The sequence below is a fragment of the Mesocricetus auratus genome, unplaced genomic scaffold, assembly GCF_017639785.1.
Source record: "Mesocricetus auratus isolate SY011 unplaced genomic scaffold, BCM_Maur_2.0 Super-Scaffold_100007, whole genome shotgun sequence".
Classification (NCBI taxonomy): domain Eukaryota; kingdom Metazoa; phylum Chordata; class Mammalia; order Rodentia; family Cricetidae; genus Mesocricetus; species Mesocricetus auratus.
The window spans coordinates 64,685,752-64,698,167 of record NW_024429191.1 but is presented as its reverse complement, the minus strand read 5'-3'; positions in this window follow the sequence as shown (position 1 = coordinate 64,698,167).

The following is a 12,416-nucleotide window of genomic DNA, read 5'->3' as shown; positions in this document are numbered from 1 at the left end:
ACTCATATACATAAAATAAACACCCTACATTTTTTTTAAAGAAATGAAAACAAAACCAGCCAGTTATGCAGGCAAATGCCTTTCCCAGCACTCAGAAGGCAGAGGCAGATTGACCTCTGTGAGTTGGAGGCCAGCAGAGCTAATTGTGAAAGACTAAAATGACAAAGATATAATCAAGTACAAAATATGACCCAGCATTTTTCAGTAAGGCACAATCAATATTAGGTAGTATTTTGATGCAGGCCTGTGACCCCATCATTTGAGAAGTAGAGTCAGGAAGATCATTTATTGTCTATTTTTTGTTTTTCAAGGCAGGGTTTCTCTGTGTAACAACCCTGGCTGTTCTGGTACTCGCATTGTAGACCAGGCTGGTCTCGAATTCACAGAGATCTGCTTGCTTCTGCTTCCAGAGTGCTGGGACTAAAGGCATGCACAATTATTAATAGTTCTTTGGTTACTTCATGGCATACACATAAATAAATCTTTAAAAGGAGGAATTGTGGGACTGGAGAGATGGCTCAGTGGTTAAGAGCACTGGCTGCTTTTCTAGAGGACCCAGGTTCAATTCCCAGCAATTACATGACAACCCATAATTAAGTCTCTGTAACTCATCCGGGCATTGGTGGCTCACACCTTTAATCCCAGCACTCGGGAGGCAGAGGCAGGCGTATCTCTATGAGTTCGAGACCAGCTTGGCCTACAAGAGCTAGTTCCAGGACAGCCTCCAAAACAATACAGAGAAACCCTGTCTTGAAAAACCAAAAAAAAAAAAAAAGTGTCTGTAACTCCAGTTCCAGGAGATATGACACCCTCACAAAGACATGCTTCTTGCAGGTGAAACATCAATGCTCATAAAATAAGTAAATCAATCTTTAAAAAAAAGAGGAGTGGGAGAAGGGAGGGAGGGAGGGAGAGAGGGACGGCGGTAAGGACAGAGGAGAGCCTGGTGTACTCTGCAATCCCAGCCTTTGAGAGGCCAAGGTGTGGGAATAACTGCAAGTTTGAGGCCAACCTGACCACCCAAGGACCCTGTCTCAGAACAACGGAGAGAAAAGAGAGAAGAGCTTCGGATTGGAGAGAAATATGCCAATTCGTTACCTATTTGAAAGGTTTGAGTGATATTTGGTATGTTCTTTCTATGAATCATAATATTAATGATTTTGGTGTGTGTGTGTATATGTGTGTTTATGGTGTGTGTGTGTGTGTGTGTGTACATGTACGTGCGGGGACATGAATCTGTGCAGATATAGAGGCCACAGTTTGATGTCAGGTTTCTGCCTCCGTCCTTCTCCACCTCATTTTTTCTTTTTATTTCAAAAAAGGCCTCACTATATAGCATTGGCTGGCATGGCACTAGATATGTAGACCAGGATGGCTCAAACAGACAGAGATCTTCATCCCAAGTGCTGGGGTTAAAGGTGTGTGCTGCTGTGATCTACAGTGGCTGGCTATCTTGTTTTACAGTGACTGAGCCTGTTTCTGGACCTGGAGGTCACCAGTTGTCTAGACTGGCTGGCTAGCACCAGCACCAGGATCACAGGCTACAATGGTACTTTTTACGTGGGCGCTAGGGATAGCCACTCAAGTCGGTGTGTGTACACAGCACGAGCTCACTCACTGGGTCAGCTCCTCAGTCCCATGCTTATGATTCCTAAGCAGGTTTATTTGTGTCGTCGTTTTACTTTTTTGAGACGGGTTTCTCAGTAGCTATGGAGCTCACTCTGTAGATAAGGCTGGCCTGAGTGTCATCATTTTAGTACATATAAACAAATCGGCTCTCTTTTATTTTTCTTCCTTACCTCTTTGAGTCTTTGTAGTATCAGATTCAGGGCCTCATACATCTAGGCAAATATTGTTCTATGGAATCACAAACCATTTACACGTTGCTATTTTCTTTCTTTGTGGAAGAAATTCTCACCAAGTATCCCTGACCTGGAACTATATAAACCAAACTGGTCTGGAACTCACAGAGATACACCTGGCTCTGCCTCCTGAGTGCTGGGATTAAAGCCGCCGCCCATGGTTGTGTTTTTGTTTTGGGACAGAATACATTATATACTGGTTTAGAATTCACTGTGTAGCCAAGGATGATCTTGAACTCCTTACCCTCCAGCTCTTGCCCTGAGTGTCAGTGCCACAGGCTTATGCCACCAAACCCAATGTGTGTGATGCTGGATGGAACTTGAGGCCTCTCCCATGCTCACCCAGAACTCTCCCAACATCCCTGGCTCCATGCTGAACTTTTTCCCCTCTCACATGAATCTGATTTACAAATAATTGCCCACCTGGTCTCATCAAAAGGCCATCTAAAGAGAATAGAGAATTCTGATTGTACTCCACTCACACCCATAGCCTTAATGAAAATACTAGGTTTGTAGATGATTAATTTCATATTTGAGCATAAGAGAACAACTTAAATCAATTATGTACAATATCATATTAATTTGATGCAGTATACCTTTAAGCAAAGGAAAGTACTAGATTGCCAAGAACTATCAAATTTATGATTCCTTTTATATCAGGCTTTTTACAGGGAAACATTCTATAAAGCTTGTGTAGAATTTAGATGCCACAAAATCCAGGTTATAGATTTTCTGTCTGTAAATCAACAATTTGATCTTTATATGGATGCATTCAACTATAAGCCATGCAATAAATTTAAATTTAAAACTATGTGGGTTTTATATTCTTTTCAATAGAACTATAAAATCCTAGTGCAGAAGTCATGAATTCAGCCTCATGCCTCTAGGCAGCTCCATAATTAAGTCATCCTAGACAGGTAATCGTCCATTTGAAGGAAAGTCTGTATATGCTCAGTAATCCATTCTTGTAATGATCTCCCACCCGAAACTTCTTTATTACATCTTCTAATTCTAGTGTTTGCCTTGCACTCTAAGCCTATCTCCTCTGACTTCTGTAGGAGCTTATCTCATGGTAGAGCTTCTGTGGTAAACATCCTCAGGACATCATTTCATCTCACTCTGGTCCTGATGAGAAAACATTGTTTCATTCCATGTTCATCATTAACATTATCTGTGCATATTAACTATTTTCTTTCTTCTGTTTCATGAGACTATAATCATTTGTCATTGCATTGGCCCTTTAATTGATATCTGTATATGGTGCAGAATATTGACAAAGCAAAAAATGAGTTTTATGTATATATCTGTAATTTCTGACCATACTAGGTTATAGTAGTTTGAATTCATACGGGGAGCTGGAGAGATGGCTCGGGAGAGAAGCAAGGGTAAGTGTCCTTGCTTCAATTGTTGTGGTGCTGCTCACCTTTAATCCCAGCACTCAGGAGGCAGAGGCAGGCAGATCTCTGTGAGTTCAAGACCAGCCTGGTCTACAGATCGAGTTCCAGGACAGTCAGGGATATGTAGTGAGACTCTTGTTTCAAAAAAAAATCAGGAAGAAAAAAAAGTGATTGCTGCTCTTGCAGAGGGCCCATGTCATATGATTCACAACCATTGTAACTCCAGCTCCAGAGGACCTGCTGTCTGGCCTCTGCTGGCACTCAACTCATGTACACACATCCACTCCCCACACACACTTAAAAATAAAGCAATAAATTCAAGCAATGAACTTATATAGATAAATGATTTGCACTGAGTTTGAGTTATGTTTAATGATGTTTATCAGAGAATATTGTCATCCATTGTCCATATCCTTTCTAGAGACTTAACCATTTTAGTGACGCTGATTTGTTGTTGGAATCTGGCACGATATTAAGATGGAGGGTGGCCCAAATAATAAGCACAACTAATGAGCCTGTCATTATACTTGCTGTATCTCCCATTTATAAAATGCTAAGACAGGTACTGTTGCGGAATGTGAGTTTAAGATGTGTTACACTGGTTTATGCTGTGGAATATTTGTTTAATGATGCAAAGTTGTGCTGCATTTTTTTATGTTGCATTTGTTTAACTCTGTAAAGCTGTGTTACTTTGCCTGCTTAGGACACCTGATGTGGTCTAATAAAGAATTGAATGGCCAATAGGCAGGAGAGGGATAGGCGGGGCTGCCAGGCAGAGAGAATAATGGGAGGGAAAAGGAGACCAGAGAAGAGGAGTGAGAGAAGGAGGAGAGGAGGATGCCAGGGGTCGGCCACCCAGCCACACACCAGCCATGGAGTAAGAAGGAAAGAGGTGTGTAGAATAGAGAAAGGTAAGAGCTTAGAGACCACAGGCGGATGGGATAATTTAAGTTAGGAAAAGCTGACTACAAACAAGCCAAGCTAAGACTGGGCATTCATAAGTAAGTATAAGTTTCCCTGTATTTATTTAGGAACTGGGTGGCAGGCCCCCAAAGAGAAAAAAAATACAACTACAAGGGGAAGTGCTAACTTTTTCTTTTAAGACAGGGTCTCATTATGTAGACCAGGCTGGACTCAAGCTCACAGAGGTCCTCGACCTTGCCTCTGCCTCCAGAGTGCTGAACATCAACTTCTGACCTCTAAATACGTGAGCAGTCACACACACACACACATGTCCATATATGTGCAAGTATGCACAAATACACCACACACATATAAAAATGGAAGAAAAAATAAAGGTGAGTGTGAGCATATTTGTTAGTATTGTTTCTATTCTTCCCTTTTAAACTCAATATCAGAAGATTTTACATTTGATCTCTGAAAACGAAGACCACATTTTCCTGCTTCCCTTGCAGCTATGTCTCACTAACCAATGGGATAGAAATAGCATGTACAACTTCCTAGGCTTATTCTTCAAGAGTGGAGATACACACTTTTCCTCCTTTCTCATTATATGTGGTGGCTGAAGCTCCTCTATGGTGTGTACCTTAAGGATGGCAAAATGGAACCTAGAAGCACTCAGGTTGGCTATCATCCTAAATGGCAATATCTACACTTTTCTGTAAAAGACAGACTTCTGCCTTAAGTGCCCAGTGTTGTTGGTTTCTTCTACATGCACCTGAATCCATTTCTCTTGACATTTTGGTTGTGAGCCTAGCCTTTAATAAATCCACACCTCAATGTACAAATCAGTGTTAGGGACCCAACAAAATGACAAGCTTGAAAAAAATTGCATATAAGGACTGTGGAGTCAGATGACAGACTGAACAGTGTCAATGTCACTCTGCTGCTGCTTCTGGTAACTGTGACTCCCACATGTCCCTGGTCTTTGGTTCCCTCTAGATACAAACTCTAGGCAAGGATCACTTTATTACTCATATGAGAACTTGTGTTTGTTTTGCAAGGGCACTACAGGGCAAGTGGATGGCCTTCGGCTTCTCTTTGGACATCAGCACTGGAGGTGCCGGGGTAGTCTATATAACAAACACAACACGGAATTCTCCCCAAAGGAAGATTGGGATCTAGTAAGAAGGAAGATGTATTAGTAATTTTCTTGTTGCCATGACAAAATCTTGTGCAAAAGCAACTTAAGGAGATGTGTTCGTTATTTGTCTGCTGTTCTGATCAAATATCTGACAGGAATCCATTTAAGAGAGGAAGGCAACACAGTTCACCACAGCAGGAAGGCATGGTGACAGGCACATGAGGTAACTAGACAGGCTATATTGATGAAAATGACCCCCATAAGTTCATAGGGAGTGGTACTATGTGGCCTTGATGGAGCAGGTATGGCCTTTTTGGAGAAGTGTGTCAATGGATTTGAGTTTTGAGAGCTAAGATGCTCAAGCCAGACCCAGATGCTGACCCAGACATAGAACTCTCAGCTGCCATGCTTTCTGCCATGATGACAGTGGAATAAACCGCTGAACTGCAAGCCAGTATCAGTTAAGTCCTTGCCCTTATAAGAGTTGCCGTGGTCATGGTGTCTCTTGACAACAATAGGACAGTGACTAAGACAATTGGCAATCAGGGAGCAGAAGGCAGACAGAAGCATGGTAGGACTATGAAGCCCCAGAGGCCTGCCTCTAGTCACTCACATTCTCCATGGAGACTCTGCTTCTTCAAGATTCTACAAGTGTTAAAATAGCACTTCAGCTGGGAACCAGATGTCAGAGTGCATGAGCCTCTGAGGGACAGTTCACATTCGATGCACAGCAGGAGGGGTTTATTTGGCTCATGGTTTTAGGGTATATTCTGCTGCGACAGGGAAGACATGACAGCAGGTGTGTGAGGGGCCACCATGCTGCCTCTAGTCAGGAATCAGAGGTAGCTAAATGGGTGCTCTGTTTACTCTCTTCAAAAATTATGTTAGGAGGAGCTGGGCATCATGGTGCAAGCCTTTAATCCCAGCACGGGAGGTAGAGGTGGTTAAAATTTCTGTGAGTTCAAGGCCAGCCTGGTCTATAATGAGAGTGTCGGATCAGCCAGGACTACACAGAGAAACCCTGTCTTGAAAAACAAACAACAAAAAATTATATGTGTATTTTGTGTGTGTGTGTGTGTTGTGTGTGTGTGTGTGTCTACATGCCAGGGTATGTGCATAGAGGTCAGAGGGCAGCCTGCAGGAATTGGTTCTCTCTACCACATGGGTTCAGGATATTGATCTGGGGTCATAAGGCTTGGCAATAAGTACCTTTACCTAGTGAGTCATCTTGTCCCCACTTTCTGTTCATTCAGTTTGGGATCCCAACCCATGTCATGGTGCTGTTCACAATCAGGTTGGGTTTTCCCATGGCAACTAACCCTCTCTGGAAGTACCCTCAGACACACGCAGAGATCTGTATCCCACGTGCACTCAAGTTGACAATGAGGAGCAACCATCACGGATGGGAAGAATGGTGGGCTGCTAGCACACCAGCAAATTCCCACTGCTCTACCCTTCTCACTTCTGCTGAACAGAGACTGACTGAGAGAAGCCATCAAGAAGGGTTTTCCACTTAACATTTTTCTGTCTCAGTGGACCCATTTTTTCCACCAAGCATAGTCATTTTCTTTCACAATATCCTTATGTGGCAGGCGTTCATCATTTCTTACTGGAAATTCTATTGTAAGCAAAGTCCTTCAGAGGCGGGCTGGAGCATGCATGTGCTTCACCCTCCTTGGCAACAGCATCATGAGGAAGAGCAGCGGCATTGTGTACAAGCCTCAACCAAACATCTTTCTCTGGGTCTTCAAAACACTTAAGGAATAGCAGGAGGTTTTTTTCTGTGTATAAAAAAGAAGCTCTCAGCCACAAAAAGTTATTAGTATTCTTTCAAAAGCCAGTATCTGTCTTGGCAATCTTGTATTTTAACACATTTTTTTCTTTTCAGAAAAAAAATAGAGTTGCAAAGATTCAATTCCTTAATTTATCTGAAAGAAAAAAAGTTCAAGCATTTCTCATTTACCAAGAAGGTTCTCAGATGGGCACAAACTGTAGTTGTTGAAAATGACTTTTTTCTATAATCTGGTCAATCTCATTATCATTCTGTTGCAATTATCTGAAAATTTCTGGGAAATAATTTTCAACATCTGTTTTCTGTTGTTTTTGTTTGCTTCTTTGTTTTACACAGGGTATCTCTATATAACCCTGGCTGTCCTGGAACTCACTATGTAGAACAGGCTCCCTCTGCCTGGCTTAAAGGCATTTGCCACCATGTCCAGCTCAATGTCTGTTTTTTTTAAATGCTGCTCAATTTAGTAATACTAACTGACATTCCAATCATGTATAAATAAACCTCATTCTAGCTCAACATTTTGTGAAGAAACTATTCACAGTCCCTGGATAAAGCATCTAGTTTTGTAATTCTACTACTTTCATAAAAATGCTTTTTTTTTGGCATGTATGTTAGTGTATGTGCATGCATGTGTATGGACACACATATGTGCAGGTTCACATGTGTATGTGTGTATGTGTGCATGTGGATGCCAGAGGTTGGATCTGGTGTCTTCCCCAGTCACTCTCCATTTTATTGACTGGGGGCACCATTCCTTCCTGAGCCTGGAGCTCATCAACTCTGCAATCTAACTAGACAACTTACATATTCAAAGAGTTTAGCTATCCATCTTACTCTGGGGGATCCCCTAGCTCTTAACTTCTGAGGATTGGGATTACAGGCAGGCCACCATTCTTGCTTGTTTTGTTTTTAGAGTGAGAACTGGGAATTCGAACTCTTAGCCTCATGCTTGCCTGCCTGATGCTTTGTCCGCTGAGCAGTCTCCTCAGGCCTCATAAAAATACTTTGACAACATCAGCAAGTTGTCCTCCCTCTCTTTCATGCAACTTTGATTGATACTTTTTTGGGTTTTGGAGACAGGATTTCACTGTGCAACTGTCTTGGCTGTCCTGGAACTCACTTTGTAGACCAGGCTGGCCTGGAACTCACAGAGATCAGCCTGCCTCTGCCTCCTGAGTGCTGGGATCAGAGGCATGCACCACCGCTGCCAGGCTGAGATGTTTTGAATAACTTAGTATGCATATGGATGGCATCTATGGTAACACTGCTTTAACTCCAGATTCCTAAAGCCAACTGAATCTTCTTTAAGGCCATTTCCCTGGAAGAACAAAGGGCTGTAAAACTAATAACTTTATTTCAAATGATAGTATTCTAAAAATGGGTGATAGGACCTGTTGTTGAATTATATTTGAGCAGCACATTTCACTTGTGATGTAAATTGTACCGAATGTGATAGCCTCAAAAGCTGATTTAGAATTTAAACAGGTCACATGTGAGCATGATCTAAAATTCTAAACATATTTAAATGTGTATAGCCAGGCATAGTGGTTGACTTGATTGCTTTTTCTGTTGCTGTGTAAAACATCTGGAAAAAGCAGTTTAAGGAAGGGGAGACTTATTTTGTCTCCAGTTTGAGGGTACAATCCATCATGGCCAGGAACTTATTTTGTCTCCAGTTTGAGGGTACAGTCCATCATGGCCAGGAACTCAAGGTAGCAGGAATTGGTCACCTCACACCCAAAGTCTAAAGGCAGAGAACGATGAATGTTGGTTCTCAGGAAGCTTTCTCTTGCTTTTATTCAGTCCAGGATCCAAGTCCAGGGAATGGTACTACCCACAGTGGACAAGTCTTCCCACTTCAACTAACCCTACCTAAATACTTCCTTACCCCTCACAGGTGTGCCCAGAAGCGTGTTTCCTAGGTGATCCTAGATGCTGTCAAGTTGGCAATGTTAACCCTCACAGTAGTACATCCATGTCATCCCAGCACTCAGGAGGCTGAGGCCGGGGTTCAGTTCAAGGTCAGTCTAGTGAACCTCATGAAAACCATTGCCTCAAAGAGGAAAACTATTCCTCTTTGCTCCTGCTACCCTGTTAGATAAATCTCTTCCTCAGAAACTGTTCACAGCTCTGTCATGTCATTGCAGATATCTATGCAAGTAGTAAGATGTAAAAAGAAAATTGAGTGTATATGTTTGCATCTGTATGTGAATAGCAGAAAACATCATTGGATATTTCCTTAGTTGCTTTGCTTTTCTACTTTATTATTTTTTTAAAATTTACATTTATTTTTTAAACTTATATTTTGTGTGTATGAGAGAGAGAGAGAGAGAGAGAGAGAGAAAGAGAGAGAGAGAGAGAGAGAGAGAGAGAGAGAGAGAGAGAGAGAGAGAGAGAGAGAGAGAGAGAGAGATTTTGGAGAAGACCAGAGGACATTTTTGGGGAGTTGGTCCTGTGGGTTCTGGGGATGGAATTCAGGTCACCAGCCTCATGCAGTAAATGCCATTACCCAATACATATTGGCCCCTGCTTTGCTTTTTGTTTTGTTTTGTTTTTGTTTTTTGAGACAGGGTTTCTCTGTAGCTTTAGGGCCAGTCCTGGAACTTGCTCTGTAGACTATGCTGGCCTGGAACTCACAGAGATTTGCCTGCCTCTGCCTCCTGAGCGCTGGGTAAAAGCATGTTCTGCTTTGTTTGTTTAGTGAATTTGTGTGTGTGTGTGTGTGTGTGTGTGTGTGTGCGCGCGCACACCACGGTATTCAATTGGATCCTTCTACCATGTGGATCTGTCTCAGGTCACCAGGTGGCAAGTACCTTTGCCTGCTGAGCCATCTCGTCAACCCTCCCACACCCTTGCTCTGTGTTTTGATTTAAAAGAAAATTAGATTTCTGAACTAATGTTAATGTCACATGCACTCAGTATCTGCATTTTAGTCAACTTGGAAAGTAACATGTTAGTATATGTATCATATTGTATAATTAAGCAGAAATTACTTCATTTAGCATAGAAAGGGAGGTAATTATCCCCTCCACTAACAGATGGGAAGGAAAATCAGGGTTAGAGACTAAAAATGGCTAAATGATTAAGAGTTTCTCTTTCGGCCGGGCAGTGGTGGCACATGCCTTTAATCCCAGCACTCGGGAGGCAGAGGCAAGCGGATCTCTGTGAGTTCGAGGCTGGGCTGCACCGATAGCCTCCAAAACAATACAGAGAAACCCTGCCTCGTAAAAACCAAAAAAAAAAAAAAAAAAAAAAAAAAGAGTTTCTCTTTCAGGGCCAGAGTTAGATTCCCAGCACCCACATAGTGACTCACAGCCATTTCCACTTCCAGAAGATCATATGTCATTGTCTGGCCTCCCTGGGCACTGGGCATGCACATGGTATACATACATACATGTAGACAAAGCACTCATACACAGAAAATAAAGATATAAAATATTTTTAAAAATCAAGCTTCATGTCTCATAACTATTAATTAGTATTGTTTTGGGGCAACTAGACAAATTATAGCCTTAGACTTGTTCATTTATACTATCATTTCAGGTGTTTCTAATTTTTTTTTTTGAGACAAGGTATGATGTTGCCTCTAAGCAGCTGAACTCCCAATCTTCTGCTTTTACCTCTGGCGTTCTGGTTTCACAGGCATGGGCCCCTTCACCTGGTTTAAGTAGTTCTAATTTTTGGTTCTGAATTTAGCATCAGAATTCTGATTTCTGGGATCTGGGGCGATGGCTTAGTGGGCAAAGCGCTTGCTGTACAAGTGTGACACTGGAGTTTGGATCTCCAAGAACGTGTGATACTGGTGGGTATGGTGGCCCATCTGTAATTCCAGCACTCTGAAGGCAGGCAGGGAATCCCACAGCAAGCTGGCCAGCAAGATGAGCATGTGAACAAGTTCTGGGTCCAACTGAGCTACCCTGCCCCAACTCTGGTGTCCACCTCAGGCCTCCACACACACACACACACACACACACACACACACACACACACACACACACACACACACACATGTACATGCATCTGAGCACACACATGTACTCACACTTTCAAACATACATGCATGAACACCCCATCCCCCACTCACACAGAGACACGTGAGGAAAAACATTTAAATTCCAGGATAGTGGCTAATATCGGCAGCAACAAAACCATATTACAGATTTTCTTCAAATCTTGGGAATCTGTTTATCATGTTTTAGTAAATTTACTTGTCGTATATTTTTCCTCCTGATTTTTTAAAATTCATGTTCCTTTAAGTGTTTTAAATCAAAAGATATGGAAAATCAATCACTGATATGAGAATGGACATTTGTCAGCCACAGTACAGAAACCATATCTTTGTCTGTTTGCTACTTATTGTGTGCTTTATTAATCATTTATCTGACTTCTAAATATAAGCAGATGGTAAAATAGCACAGTATCCACACATGTAAAGTGATTGGGGAACAGGAAATCGATGGAGAAATCATCGTTCAGTGTGGCTCTCTGAAAACAATTGAACTCCGATCTAGAGAACCATTGGGTTGTCAGAGCAGTATCCACGATCAGCGGTGAACAGTCCAGAGGCTCAGGGGCTGCTCCTGGCAAAAGTCCCCGAAACTCTGGCGTTTGGACTTGAAGCCATGGAAGACTCGGGCGAGCAGGTGCTTTATATAGCCCGGGATGGCTCTGTTGCCAAGCGTCTCTTTCACATCTGTCCCTTCGTTTCCATTCTCAGCACTACCCTCGAGTTTCAGAGCCATCTGCCTTCTCCCACAGTCCTTGCGATAATCTTCTTAATTACCCTCTCTTCCTTGGAGCACCCCCCTTTCTGACTTCTTTGCACAGAGCTCCGCATTAATCTTTATGTAGTTCTAGTTCTTCGGACCCCCTGAAATGAAATCCGATCACCTCGGCTAAGCAAGAAAACCTCGGTGAATTCCGGCTTTAGTCTCTGTCTGGTCTGAGTAATTTATGTCCTCCGAGGCCCTAGAGTAAAAACATCTATTCACCTCCATGAAAACAAGCACCATTCTCGTGGCTCAGGCCACCCCCTTCCCTCTCCCATGGCTGTTATTGCTGGGCTCTTTTCCCTTCCCTTGATCCACTGTCCTTGGCTAAGGCAGTTTCCGGCGGGGCTCCACACCCCCTCAGAACCGCACATGGGAGATAGTGGGTCACTCTGGTTAAGCATGTGCCTTGCACAAATCCTCACAACACCCTGTGGAGATGGCATCTGTAGGAACCATAAGTGGCAACAGCAGGGGCTGCCTCTAAAGCCACACCACTACTCTGTGAGGGTGTTCTCTGGAGCTGCAGTGACCACTGAGGATGAGGTACAG